The sequence below is a fragment of the Anoplolepis gracilipes genome, chromosome 6, assembly GCF_047496725.1.
Source record: "Anoplolepis gracilipes chromosome 6, ASM4749672v1, whole genome shotgun sequence".
In the NCBI taxonomy this organism is placed as follows: Eukaryota; Metazoa; Arthropoda; class Insecta; order Hymenoptera; family Formicidae; genus Anoplolepis; species Anoplolepis gracilipes.
Genome location: NC_132975.1, coordinates 2,599,880 through 2,610,886, shown reverse-complemented (window position 1 = coordinate 2,610,886; position 11,007 = coordinate 2,599,880). Strand labels below are relative to the sequence as shown.

General features: G+C 26.0%; 2 pseudogenes; both read right to left on the bottom strand.

Annotated features, from left to right (window-relative positions):
• Window positions 1-9,136: 9,136 nt before the first annotated feature.
• LOC140667192 (cytochrome c oxidase subunit 3-like) lies at window positions 9,137-9,681 on the bottom strand (annotated as a pseudogene).
• A 328-nt stretch (window positions 9,682-10,009) lies between these two features.
• On the bottom strand, window positions 10,010-10,677 carry LOC140667098 (ATP synthase subunit a-like; annotated as a pseudogene).
• Window positions 10,678-11,007: the final 330 nt, after the last annotated feature.

The window sequence follows — 11,007 nt, the reverse complement described above, 5'->3', positions numbered from 1 at the left end:
GCAAAATATACATGAGGATTCTCGTTCGCCGACTCGTCCAGCACTTGGCACAAGACGAGGTCCCTTCCCTTCACGAGGAGCAGTACGGCTTCCGTGAGAGCAGATCAACGGTAGACGCCGTTTTACGCGTCAGGGCCCTCACGGAGTCAGCCGTGGAACGCGAGAGGGTGGCGTTGGCCGTCTCTCTAAACATTTCCAACGCCTTTAACACCCTCCCGTGGAAAGCAATCGGGGACGCGCTTAACATCCATTGCGTCCCCGAATACCTCGTGAAGGGAATTCGAGCCTACTTCAGTCACCGTTGGCTCAAAGGGAGAGTCCCGTTAGTACACATCCCGATAACACACAACCATACATATTGACCGATGCTTAGTGTAACCAGCACGGTTAGCCAATCAGAAGGTTCTAATGTTCATTGGCCAATTAGCATTGTGCGCAATCGGATCCCGTCCGGCTCGAATGTAAGGACCAAGATGGCCGGGGTCACGCCCGTCGTATGTACTGCGGGGTTCCACAGGGCTCGGTGCTGGACCCACTGCTATGGAACCTCGGGTACGACGGGATTCTCCATACCGTCCTCCCTCTCGACTGCCGGGTCATGCATCGGGTATGCCGATGATACTCTGCTGGTAGTCGAGGGAGGGGAGGCCCTAAATAGGGCCCACGAAGAGGTGGCAGGCCTCGTAAGGGCCATAATCCGAATTGGCTTGAGGGTGGCTCCCAATAAGGCAGAAGCGGTCTATTTTTACGACCGCCTTTTTAGGACCATGCAGGAGCCGCCCTCCACCTCCTGTCTGCGAGTTGATGGTGTTGTTGTCCCCGTAGGGTCCCAGATCAAGTATCTGGGACTCTACATTGACGGTCGATAGAGCTTCGCAGGTCTCTTCGACCGCCTGGCTCCAAGAGCAGAGAAGATGGCGACGGCGATAAGTCGCCTACTGCCGAATCTCAAAAAATTTCTTGAAAAAATTTAATAATTTATTTATTTGAATATAAATTAATTATGATTTTTAAGTTAAATAAATTTAATAGATTAGAAAAATATTTTTATTAATTTAAATTAAAAATGAATAATGATAAAATTAGTATTATATAATAAAATATATTTAAGAGTTAATAAATAATTAAAAATTTATTTAAAATTATTATTAAATAAAATTAAATCCACCTGCTTAATAAAAACATGGTTTTTAGAAAATAATTAAAGATTTGTTCTGCTCAATGATAAAATATTATTAAATAGCCGCAGTAATATGACTGTGCTAAGGTAGCATAATCATTTGTCTTTTAATCGAAGGCTGGAATGAAGGAATGGATGAGATTTAAGCTTTTTAGATTAAATAATAAAAATTTAAATTTTGAATAAAAATGTTCAAATAATATTATGGGACAATAAGACCCTATAGAATTTAATATAATTTTTATTAAAATAGATTAATTTATAAATTTAGTATGAAATTATATTTAGTTGGGAGGGCGGAAAAATTTTATAAACTTTTTAATTTTATTTAATAAAATAGATAACCATATATTTATGAAAATACGAATAAGTTTTAAAAAATTTTTGAAAAATTAATTACCTTAGGGATAACAGCGTAATATTTTTTTTAAGATCATATTATAAGAAATGATTGCGACCTCGATGTTGAATTAAAATAAAAATTAAATGGAGAAATTTAATTATTTAGTCTGTTCGACTATTAAAATTTTACATGGTTTGAGTTTAGATCGGCGTAAGCCAGATCAGATTTTATCTATAATTAATATATAAATAAATTTGTACGAAAGGACTTTTTATTTAAAATTTTTTTTTAAAATAAAGAATAAAATTAATATTTTAAAAAATTATAAAATTACTTTGGCAGAATTAGTGTAATAAATTTAGAATTTATTAATATATAAAATATTATTTATATAAGTAATAATTAAAAATATTTATTATTATTTAATTTTAAATTTATTAAGTTTATTAATTTTATTATTGATTTTATTATTAGGAATTGCTTTTTTAACTTTATTAGAACGAAAGATTTTAGGTTATGTGCAAATGCGTAAAGGTCCAAATAAAGTGGGGTTAATTGGTATTTTACAGCCTTTTAGGAATGCAATTAAGTTATTAAATAAAGAATTATTTTATGTTTATAAATCTAATTATAGATTGTTTTATTTAACTCCTTTAATAGGATTTATAGTTATAATAATTATATGATTATTATATCCGTTTATTACTAATTTTTATTATTTAAATTATTCTATTTTATTAATAATTATTTTTATATCTATTAATGGGTATTTTGTTATTTTTATAAGGTGATCGGCAAATTCAATTTATTCTATAATAGGATCTATACGATCTGTTGCTCAGATATTATCTTATGAAGTGAGATTTATTTTAATTATTTTAATTTTAATAATTATAAGAGAAAGATATTCTTTTTTAGATTTTTATAAATATCAAATTTATATTTGATAATTAATTTATATCCTTTATTTTTATTATATTTTATTAGGATTTTAGCTGAATTAAATCGTAGGCCTATAAATTTCATTGAAGGAGAATCAGAATTGGTTTCGGGATTTAATATTTTAGAGGAGGTTTTACATTAATTTTTTTATCTGAATATGGGATGATTATTTTTTTTTAATTTTTTAGAATTATTTTATTTACTAATTTACTTTTTTATCCAATATTAATGTTTATAATAGTTAATTTATTAAGATCATTGATTATTTTTATACGTGGGTTATTGCCTCGTATACGGACTGATGAGTTAATATATTTATGTTGAAAGGTTATTTTACCTATTGTTTTAATGTATCTAGTTTTAATCTTAAGAATAAAATTATTATATTGTAGAGATATTTTAATTAATTAATAATTATAAATATGATAAGATAAAGAAAGAATATATGTATAAAATGGTAAAATAAAAAAAATAAGTAGGAAGTTAATAGAAAATTTTAAATTTCTTTATTATGTTTTCAAAACATAAACTTATTGTCAAGATCATTAACTTGAAAATTTATAAATATATCTATTTATGGTGGACATGGTAAGGCGAGATAGTATTAAAATTTTTTAATTTAAAATAATTATGTCCCAAATTTTTATTACAATAAATATAAGAATAAAGTAAAGAAAATATATAATTGATAAGATTTGGCTAATTATGACAAAGGGGTATTCAATTATTTGAGCCCCAGCTCATGTAAGGAGAATAAATGTATTTAAAAAAATTCAGTATAATAATTGATTAATAGGGCAAATTATCAATGAATTAAATTTAGGAGTTAAAAGAGGAAGGGTATATAAAATTAAAATTGATATTAATAAAGCAATAACTCCTCTTAATTTATTAGGGATTGATCGTAAAATAGCATAAGCAAAAAGAAAATATCATTCGGATTGAATATGAATAGGGGTTACCATAGGGTTGGCAGGTAAAAAATTGTCAGGGTCACTGAATATGTATGGGTATTCAAGATTAATAATTCAAAAAATTATAATAAAGATTATAAAAGTAATATTATCCTTTATAGTAAAATAGATATAAAATGGAATTTTATATAGATTTCTATTAGTTCCTAAAGGGTTTGAAGATCCAGTATCATGTAAGAAGAATAAATGTAAAATAACTATTAATATGATTAGGAAAGGAAGAATGAAATGAAGAGAATAAAATCGGTTTAAAGTTGCATTATTAATAGAGAATCCTCCTCAGATTCATTGGACAATTATATTTCCTATGAAGGGGATTGTAGAGACTAAATTAGTAATAACTGTTGCACCTCAAAATGATATTTGACCTCATGGTAAAATATATCCTAAAAAAGCTGTTGCCATAGAGATTAAGAAGATTCTTACTCCAATTATTCAGGTATTAAAAAGTTTATATAAATTATAATATAGTCCTCGTCTAATAAGAATATACATACAAATAAAGAATATTGAAGCCCCATTTACATGAATATTATGTAATAATCATCCTAATCTTACATTTTGAATAATATGAATGATTCTGTTAAATGCATAATTTATGTTTGGGCAATAATGTATTGATAAAAAAATCCTCTCAGAATTTGGATGAATAAGAATATTCCTAATAATGATCCAAAATTTCATCAATAGGAAATATTAATTGGTGTTGAGAGTTTTAATAAAGAATTATTTATGAATATTATTAAATTTTTAACAGTCTAAAAAAAGTTTCTGCCGAAAAAAGAACAATGTTGAGAAGTCGAACACAAACCATCATTAAATCACTTTCCACAACATCCTTTCCACAAAATGAAACCACTAAAAAACTAATCAACTTACAATCAACTACTAACAACTTCTTAAAAGAAAACTCGAATCTTATCCTTACCAGAGCGGATAAAGGTAACGTCACTGTTGCTTTGAATAAGGCAAATACACCAAAATAATAGAAAATTTATTGTCAGATAAAGAGACTTATATTTTATTAAACAAAAACCCTATTAATAAACTAATCTCAAGCCTCAATGACATACTGAAACGGTGGAAAAAACAAGAATACATCTCGACCATTGAATATCGAAAAATGTCCTTCAGTGAAGGTAATTTACCGCGAGCATATGGGTTACCAAAAATTCATAAGATTAACATCCCTTACAGGTTGATTGTATCTTCTATCAATAGCCCATTATACAACTTAGCCAGTTAGTTACATAAAATCATGTACGACAGCTTCCCGAAACCGAATAGTCACATTGCAAACAGTTTCGATCTAGTCAACAAATTATCTAATTTACATATTGATAATGATTATGAGTTGTTTTCGCTAGATATAATCTCACTGTTTACCAACATCCCGATCAATTTAGCAGTAGAAAGCATATCAAAGAGATGGCAATATATCACAAATAATTGCAACATCCCAGAATCAGAATTTTTAACAGCAATAAACCTAGTCTTAAACTCTACATACTTTGTCTTCAATAACAAATTTTATCAACAAACTTTTGGCACACCAATGGGCTCCCCACTCTCTCCGATCATCGCCGACATAGTCCTACAAGACATAGAGGAGAAAGCATTGACGTTATTGAATTTTACCCCTCCCATTTACTTCAGATACGTGGACGACATATTAATATCGGTACCTCCAAAATTTATTGACGAGACATTGACAATTTTTACTTCTTTCCATAACAGAGTACAGTTCACTGTAGAAAAAAATAACCACAACAAGATTAACTTTTTAGACCTAACACTCATTTTAATTAATAACCATCTAATATTTGACTGGTACCATAAGAACACATTCTCGGGTAGATATCTCAATTTCTATTCCCAACATCCTAACAACCAAAGAGGCACTGTAATAGGCTTAGTTGATAGAGTATTCTTATTATCACATCCCACGTTCCATGAAAAGAATATCCAATTTATAATAAAGATTTTACTGGACAACTCCTATTCAACCGATTTTATATTCAGAACAATTAACAACCGCATAAAGTTTTTAATTAACAATAGACCATCCGACAGAAAATTACAAACACCCAATAATAACTCATATTTCACAATTCCATATTTGCATACAGTAACTTATAAAATAAAGAATGCTCTAAAAGATGCCGACATCAGATTAGCCTATTATAGTATAAACAAAAACAACAAATTTATTAAGACACACAAAGATCCTATCCCTAGTCCCATGAAAACCAACGTATATAAAATTAATTGTCTAAATTGCGACGCTTCTTATGTTGGTCAAACGGGCAGAAAGCCGAATACTAGGATAAAAGAACATAAGACCAACATAATGAAGCCCAATAACAACAAATCAGTGATCACTGACCACCGCCTAACATACAAACATGACTTTGATTGGGACAATGCACAAATACTAGACAACGAGCCCTATTACACAAAAAGACTGATATCTGAAATGTTATACATTAAACGACAAATAAATAGCATAAATCTACAAACAGATATAGAATGTTTGCCAGCTATTTACGATGATATAATAAACAAACTGCCTAAGATCTAATGTCACCTATCTAACTCTTTCCATCTTAAATGTATTTTTCGCCCTTGAGCTCATTACAGTCTGTACCATCGGCATAACCACATGTTAAACATCAGTTGTCGCGATATATATACCATAGATTCAACAACACACAAACGGAGTGCATATCCTGTAAGCTTTTTCTGAGTCACCACCATTATACACAAACTAACGGTAAATTACTTTATTACAAACAGGTATTTATTATACTCATTTTATTAATACAGACTTAACTCCTCAATCTAACTGCATATCTCCCTCGGTCTGGAAACCTCGGAGAATTGCCTCGCGGGATTATTATGCAAGCCGTACAATAAAAGAGCCGAACAAGTTGGATCGTATTATATATATGTAATTTATACAACTAACATGCGATAAATATGTACAGCGGTTCTGAGGCAGTGATCCTTTTAATCATGCGAATACGATCACGGATTTTACGTTCACACATGTCTTACGCCTTTATTATGCGATGTTTTATCATTAATTTCGTTTTTATTTATAATTCATTTATTTAATTTATATATTATGCTGAAGAGGATTCAAAACATGAATCAAAACGTTCAAATCTTTATTATAATTTCCGTCATTCTATAGAATGTTACTAATGTACTTAATGTCAATACAATTGCGACACATCATCTATATATAAAAAACTTATAATTTTATATTCACATCTCCTCGCTCCTATTGCCTCTTTCTTATTTACTTATTTATTAATCGGAGCTCTTTCAATAATTTTATAATATTTATAGGGTATGATTTTTATTCATTTTTTTTATTGATTTTAAGATTTTGAATTTTAGCTTTGATAAGAATGGTTATTCAGTTAGAAGAGGGGTGTGATAGGAGTGTGAAAATTATAAGTTAATTTTAAGGATGATTGTTTTAGCTGCAATTACCAAAAGAGCTCAAATTCCTTTTTCTGTTTGGTTACCAATAGCAATAGCTGCCCCTACCCCTGTATCAGCTTTAGTTCATTCATCAACTTTGGTTACTGCAGGGATTTATTTAATAATTTGTTTTAATAAATATTTAATAAATAGGGGTATTGATAAAGTTTTATTATATATTTCAATTTTTACTATATTTATGGCAGGATTAATAATGATAATTTTAAGTTTAAGATTTAATCTTTTTTCCATTTATTGACTCAATTTTTAAGTCATTGTTATTTATGTGTGCGGGAATTATAATTCATTTAATAAATAATAATCAGGATATTCGATTATGCGGAAAATTAAATGAATTTATTCCATTTACTATAATAAAATTTTATGTTTCTAGATTAGCACTTATAGGAACTCCTTTTTTAGCTGGATTTTATTCTAAAGATTTAATTATAGAGGTTATTTATTTAAGTAAGATTAATATTTTTTTATTGATAATAATTACTTTATCAATTTCATTTACTGTGTCGTATTCTTTTCGATTATTTTATTATATTTATTTTGGGGCATTTAAAAATCAAAGATTTTATTATTATAAGGAAGATAAGCTAATGAATTTATCTATGTTTATTTTATTAATTTTAAGATTGATTAGGGGATCTTTATTAACATGGATGTTTTTTTTCGATAATTATTTTTTATATATAAAAGTAAGTGTAAAAATGATAACAATATTATTAATATTAGTAGGGGGGTTACTGGGGTTAATTGTATCTATGAAAAATTTAATCAATATATTAATGTATAGTTATTTTTTTAGATCTATATGATTTATAAATTATATATACATATGAATTTATAGGCCAATTATGGTTTATAGATTAAATATTTATAATGTCGATAAAATATGAGTTGAATTTATAAGGAAAAAAATTATTTATAGTATAATAAATAGATTATTAATTAAAACAAAATTATTTAAAATTTATATATTTATTTTTATCTCAGTGTTAATTTTATTAATTATTTTTTTTATTAATTAATTTAAAATAAATAAATATTTAAATAGCTTAATTTTACAAAGCATCATATTGAAGATATTAAGATAATAAAATTTTATTTTAGATAACTTATTTATAAATAAAAAATTTATTATTTTTATAATGAAAATATAAGGTTTTTATAAATTAAACTATATAAACAAATATGTAGGAATTAACTAGAATTTTTTTATAAATTCAATATAATTATTAACAATAATTTACCTCTTTTTTGGTTTTAGTTAATAATTTTGAGTAAGTTTATATATTAAATTTTATTAAATAGATGAAATAAAATGAAATTTTTCATTAGGTATTGAGTTAGAAACTCAAAATATATTATTTCAGAAGAAAGAACTAAAGAAATAGAAATGAGAGAGAGGAAGTAGGGGAATTATATTTTATTAGTTAAATAATTCTTTTAGATTAATAAAAATTAATCGAACTTTAGGTCGAAATTAAATGTAAAATATTTACTTTAAAAGAAAAAATAATTAGAGTAAGATTTAAATATTAAGATATTTAATTTTTAATTGCAATTTAAATGTTATTATTTAACTAAAATCCTATATAAGATTTGTTAAGAATAAAAATAAATTTATATAAATAAAAATTAAAAGGATTTTTAATTAGTTTTTCAGTCGATTGATTTTTCTAAATATTCAATAATTAATCCAGAAATTAAAATAAAAATAAATAATAATGAAGAAAAAATAATAATTTTATTTAAAAATTATAATATACATATTAATGGAATTAAGAGGGTAATTTCAATATCAAAAATTAAACTAATTAAAAAAAATTGAATTCTAAAGGGAAGGCGAGAATTAGTTAGTGGATCAAATCCACATTCAAATGGTGAAATTTTTTCTCGGTTTGAAATTAGTTTGGATAAAATAAATTAATTAATTAATAAGATTAAAGTTGATAAGATAGTAAAGAATATAATTATATAAATAAAAGTTATAATTATTTATATTAAAATTTTATTAATTTTTTTAATTGGAAATTAAATGTAATAATGATATACTATATAAATGAAAATATATATTTGATAATGAAATATTTGTAAAAATAATAAATTAATTAAATTATAGAGTTTTTAATATCTTCATCAGTAGATAGAAATATATAAGAATAATCAAACAACATCTACAAAATGTCAATATCAAGCAGCTGCTTCAAACCCAAAGTGATGAGATTTACTGAAATGAAGAAGATTTATTCGAAATAAGCAAATTGAAAGGAATAATGTACCAATAATTACATGAATTCCATGGAATCCAGTGGCAAGAAAGAAGGTTGATCCATAAATAGAGTCAGCAATTGAAAAAGGTGATTCAAAATATTCAATTATTTGAAGGGAGGTAAAATAAATTCCTAATATAATTGTTAATAATAAACTTTAATATCTTTCATTAAAATTTTTATTTAAAATAGAATGATGGGTCCAAGTTACTGTTATGTCTGAAGATAGGAGAATAATAGTATTTATTAGAGGGATGTCGAATGGATTAAATGGTTTGATTCCTAAGGGAGGTCATAGTTGTCCAATTTCTATGGTAGGAGCTAGAGAAGAGTGAAAGTATGCTCAAAAAAAAGAAATAAAAAAAAAATTTCTGAAATAATAAATAAAATTATCCCTAAACGAAAGCCTACATACATATACATCAATTGTATGAGATCCTTGAAATGTTGATTCTCGTGTGACATCTCGTCATCATTGATATATACATAATAATGTGCAAGGAATAGAAATTATAATTAAATAATTTAATTTATGGAATCATATAATCATTGAAATTAAGTTATTGAATAGTCTAAAAGAAATAATAATAGGTCATGGTCTAACTGACACTAAATGAAATAAATGATTTTGGTGTAATTTTGTCATAATAATGATTATGTGCTGTAGGTTTGATGATATATTATTTATTATTATTATATATTTATTATTATTAATTATAGCTTAATTATTATTTATTATTATTATAGCTTAATTATTATTTATTATTTTATTGGAAAAGGCTAGGAAAATTAATTAAATTTCTCTTCTATATAATGTAGAGAGGATAGAAAATACGTAAGCTTGAATAATTGATACAGATAGTTCAAGAATAAATAATAAAAGTTGAGAAAAAATTATGATTAAAAAAATAAAAAAGTTATTAATAATTTGTCCTGAAGAACCTAATAATGATAAAAGAAGATGCCCTGCAATTATATTAGCTGTCAATCGGATGGCTAATGTAAAAGGTCGGATAATTAGGCTAATAGATTCAATAATAACTATAAATGGCATTAAAATAAATGGGGTTCCTTGAGGGGTTAAATGGGAAAGAAGTTATTAGTGTAATTGTAAATTCTGAATAGTATTATAGAAATTCATAAAGATAAAGATAAAGAAAGGCAAAAACTTAAATGACTAGAAGATGTGAAAATATAGGGGAATAGGCCTATGAAATTGTTTACAATAATAAATAAGAATAGACTAATAAAAATAATTAAATTAGAATAAGAATAATTAATTAAAATTTTAAATTCTTTTATTAGAAAATTTAATAGAAAATTAAAAAATATATTTAAACGAGAGGGGATAAGTCAATATTGGTGTGGGAAAATAAAGAAAATAATTAGAGTTCTTAGTCAATTTAAAGAAAGATTAGATCTAGTTGAGGGGTCAAAAATAGAAAATAAATTTATTATCATTTTCAAATTCATTTTTTGGGATTTAAAATTATATTATTGTTATTATTATAATTAATTTTTAAATTGATAATATAGAAGTAAATAATTCTTAAAATTATAAAAAGTAAAGATATTGATAAAATTAGTACTATTATTCATATTATTGGTATTATATGAGGAATAAAAGAATATTTTTATGTAAGTGAAAATATTTTTAAATTGACAATTTAATGTTTTATATCATTAAACTAATTCTTTACATTAAAAATAGAGCGTGAATCTATCATAATTTGACTTAAAAAATCAAAACTTACTTTTTAGTCATTTAATGGTTAGAATAATTAAAATTAA